General features: G+C 38.9%; 1 long non-coding RNA gene across 1 annotated transcript; it reads right to left on the minus strand.

Moving 5' to 3' along the window:
• Window positions 1-1,182: 1,182 nt before the first annotated feature.
• On the minus strand, window positions 1,183-2,510 carry LOC116044933. The gene is made up of 4 exons (XR_004103782.2): window positions 2,195-2,510; window positions 2,011-2,082; window positions 1,797-1,880; window positions 1,183-1,670 (listed from the first exon to the last, which is right to left on the minus strand). It is a non-coding gene; the product is annotated as an uncharacterized LOC116044933 (long non-coding RNA).
• Between the last annotated feature and the right edge of the window lie 1,230 nt (window positions 2,511-3,740).

Here is a 3,740-nt window from a genome sequence, read left to right on the forward strand (position 1 = left end):
CAGTGATGTAACAGGCAAATTCTTCTTATAATTATAATCTCTGTTATACATTAACTGGTGAATAGATAAGGCATCTTTGAGGGCTGTCAAATAGTACAGCATTGTAAAATGGAGTTTGAATTAAGTAAACGGCACACAACCAACAATTCAATTCAATTCAATTTTATTTATAGTATCAAATCATAACAAGATTTATCTCGAGACACTTTACAGATAGAGTAGGTCTAGTTATAATTTCCAAAGCCCCAACAATTACAGTAATTCCTTTAAGAGCAAGTATTAGCAGTGGCTATTGCGACAGTGGCGAGGAAAAACTCCCTTTTAGGAAGAAACCTCGGCAGACCTCTAGATAGGCGGTGTCAGACAGTGGCAGTCATAATAAAGATAATGGAACAGTGACTACAAGGTAGTCGTTGTAGTTCATGTCATAGCAGGGCACAGGAGGGTGTTGCGGGATGTAACATGGCACAGCAGAGCATGGGTGGATGCAGTGGACGCAGCAGGACGTAGCAGGACACGACCGGACATTGCAGCGTAGCTCTGCGAAGAAAAAATATAAAGACTCCAGGGAGTAAACTCCCCGGAGCTAGGTTACTAACATGTATTTCTGGGACAACGATGCACACAAAAGGAAACAGATGAAAACAGAGATGAGAGAGCAGCTCAGTGTGTCATAGGAAGGAAGGAACTTCCCCGGCAGTCTAGAATTATAATAGCATAACTTTGGCTCCAGGAAAGCAGTGTGTGACAGCATTATGAAACGTTAAATCTCTGGTGATGGAGTCACCAATAATTACTGTGGTGCGTACGAGGGGTGGGGGGGTGTGGATGGCCGGTGACAGGAGCAAAACAGTCAGTGTCGGTTACAGATGGACATGGAAAAGAAGAGCAAGATTGCTTACCGGTCGGTTGGGGAGATTGTTTTTGAGAAACGTTGTCATTAGGGCCGATCCAGGCAGTGCAGGCCACCGGATCGTCTGGCTACCGCTTCTCTTACAAGCTTAAGCTGCGAGGCAGCGGTCCTCTTCTGTGACGACGGCTGGTCAGTCGGCTTTGAAGCGGGGCGAGCCCGGCGAACCACATCGGCCGCTACTAGTTCCGATTCCGACAGGGCACTGAAATGGTTGGAGAGGCTGAAGGCAGGAGGCGATGAAGCCCTACTCGAGTCTTGATAAATTAGCGTGAGGCTAAATGCTTACTACATGTAAAAATGTATCTTTGTTTTTTTAAAAACACTATATTAATACATTAGAAACTAGGCTATAGAGCCGATGGGTAGGAGAGTGAAGGCAGCTGCCGACTTCCTCTTTCCCGCTGACTGCTGTCGCTTGTGGATGACTTCGACGTTGTGATGCGTTGAGGTGTGTTTTCCTACTGAATAGTGCAGTCTCCAATACAGGATCCTGACTATCCAGTACAACAACATTTTTTCCAACAGTTTTATTGGTCTTAACGCTCTTGGCACACATTCTTTTTGATATATACTATTTTGTTGTGCAGAAAGTATTTTATGGTTTTCCAGTCTCTTCCATTGTCCCTTAGAGTCTGATTTTCATTTAAGCATCTTTGACAGTCTACTTTTCCAGGGAGCTTCATTTCCTCCAGGAAGTCCTTGAAATGGTGTTCCACGATTTTTCTCTCAGACTGTGACCAGGGCCTTCTTGGTTTCTCTATACATAAAACAAAAGAGAGCAAGTGAATAAATTGATGAATAGAAATGACTAACCATTTTTGTCAACAAATGTCAAGAGTTCTCCATGTATACAATATTTTTTAGATTCATTGGAAAAACTCACCCTTTTGATTTGAGTTTTTTATGACCCCAGTTTTCTTCTTTGAGGTAGCAGCCCTGTGATCTGAATGTCCACCCTCTGAGTTTCCTGAAACCACATTGATGCAATTCAATGTTTACACATTCAATAGGTGATTGAATAATTGAAAGTCAGGCTGCATTTAGTGGACATATTTTTTTCTTGCCATTAAAACACTACATGCAGAAGAAAATCTTACCTTCTTGACTTGGTGTTGCAGTCTGCTCAGATTGGACTTCCTCTGCATCTGAGTCGCTCAGGTCCTGCTCAGCTGCAACACAATGTTTAAAATGAATACTTAAAAGCGAAAAGGTATTTTTTTCTCCATTATGAGTTAAAGTATTTAAAAACAAGTAGAGGGATTCTTTAAATCATTTACTTACAGTTGATGTTGGGTGTTATTTCTTCCAGAGATTTTCCTTTGAATTTGCCTATTCCATCTTGCAGGGCAAATAGAAAGATGCTCTGCTTGTAAAGTTGAACTGTCTGAACACAAGTAATGAGCCATTTCCAACTCTTTTTGGGAAATATGCTTGGCAACTCGTTTCACTGCCACGAGGCAGTTGTGAAAAAGTCCTGGGAAAATCTCTGTGGCATTGCATCCATTTGCGATCTTCATGTTTATGTTGAAAACAAGGTCATTGTGGCCGGCGTTTATTTTTGTGATTGCAAATGCACACTGATGTGGGCTTTTCTGTTCATCCAGTATCTGTTGGTCACATAAGCACAGGCACAAAAATCAGAATTATAATCAGTTATTCTATTTCACATTAGTAATGTAAAATACAACAGTAGTTTTAGCAATATATGTATGTTGTGATTAAAACAAATAATGAAAAAAATGCTGGCAGAGTGACTTTTGACTGTTACTTACTATTTTAATTTTGCTATTCGGTTTTATATGGTCATCATTTATGAATCGTCCAAGTCTTGCTGTAGTCTTACTGCCATCAACACTGCATACCAAAAAATAAGGAAATACATTTTACAGTTTAGAAATATTATTAAACACAGTTAAATTATAGTAAGAACATTCATTCAACGGTTCTTACCAGAAAGTCTGTTCCTGAAAGGAGTAGAAATAAAGAAATGCGGCATCTTTCTCTGAGTACTCTTTGAACAGGGCCTCTCCTTCCAAGCCAGTGATATGTCTTCCAACATACTCAAGCAAGAAATCTCCCTGCTCAATGTTTATGGCGGCGATTACTCCATGACCTGAAAAATAGATCATGAAACTGAATAAGTCAATTATATTTATTTATTAATTACATTAAACATAACTGCAACTGTCACCACAATGAACAACAAAAACTATCTCAACAATTATAGCACTGATGATGATGATATGCATTGTCACTTTAAGGGTTTACAGAAAGTGAAAATGCTTAATATATAATTGCACATAACTCAATCTGTCCTGCTTAAAATGACTTTCCTGCTGTTAGTTCAAATGAGAAGATTAGTACCAAATACCAAAAACCTTGTGCCTGCATGTAGTATTGAAAAGAGAATTGTATATTGTAATGTATTAACATACCTTTCTCCTCATTGATGAGTTTTTTCTGAAATATGTCTTAATCTTTCCCAGAAGCAATGAAGTGCAAGGCGTCCTTTTCAGGGCAAACCCTTTTTGGTCTCATTTTTCTGTGAAATATTTAAGGGGAAAAACACGATTAACTATATGACCTATAACAAGACAATGTAAAGTGATAGTTTATACAGTAAGTGATGAAAGGCATGATAACTTGAATGACTTTATAAAAGGATATTCAGCTATCAGTATTTTTACAACATAGTTTTACCAACAGACTGACTTGATTTATCCATGCAAGAAGAATTAGTAAAAATTTGGAACTTACCTCTCACTTTATCCGCATAGTTTTTTTTTAAAGGAAGAGGTGAAATGCGCCTGAATCCGTAGGTACAAAA

Source organism: Sander lucioperca, chromosome 8, assembly GCF_008315115.2.
Source record: "Sander lucioperca isolate FBNREF2018 chromosome 8, SLUC_FBN_1.2, whole genome shotgun sequence".
NCBI classification, from domain to species: domain Eukaryota; kingdom Metazoa; phylum Chordata; class Actinopteri; order Perciformes; family Percidae; genus Sander; species Sander lucioperca.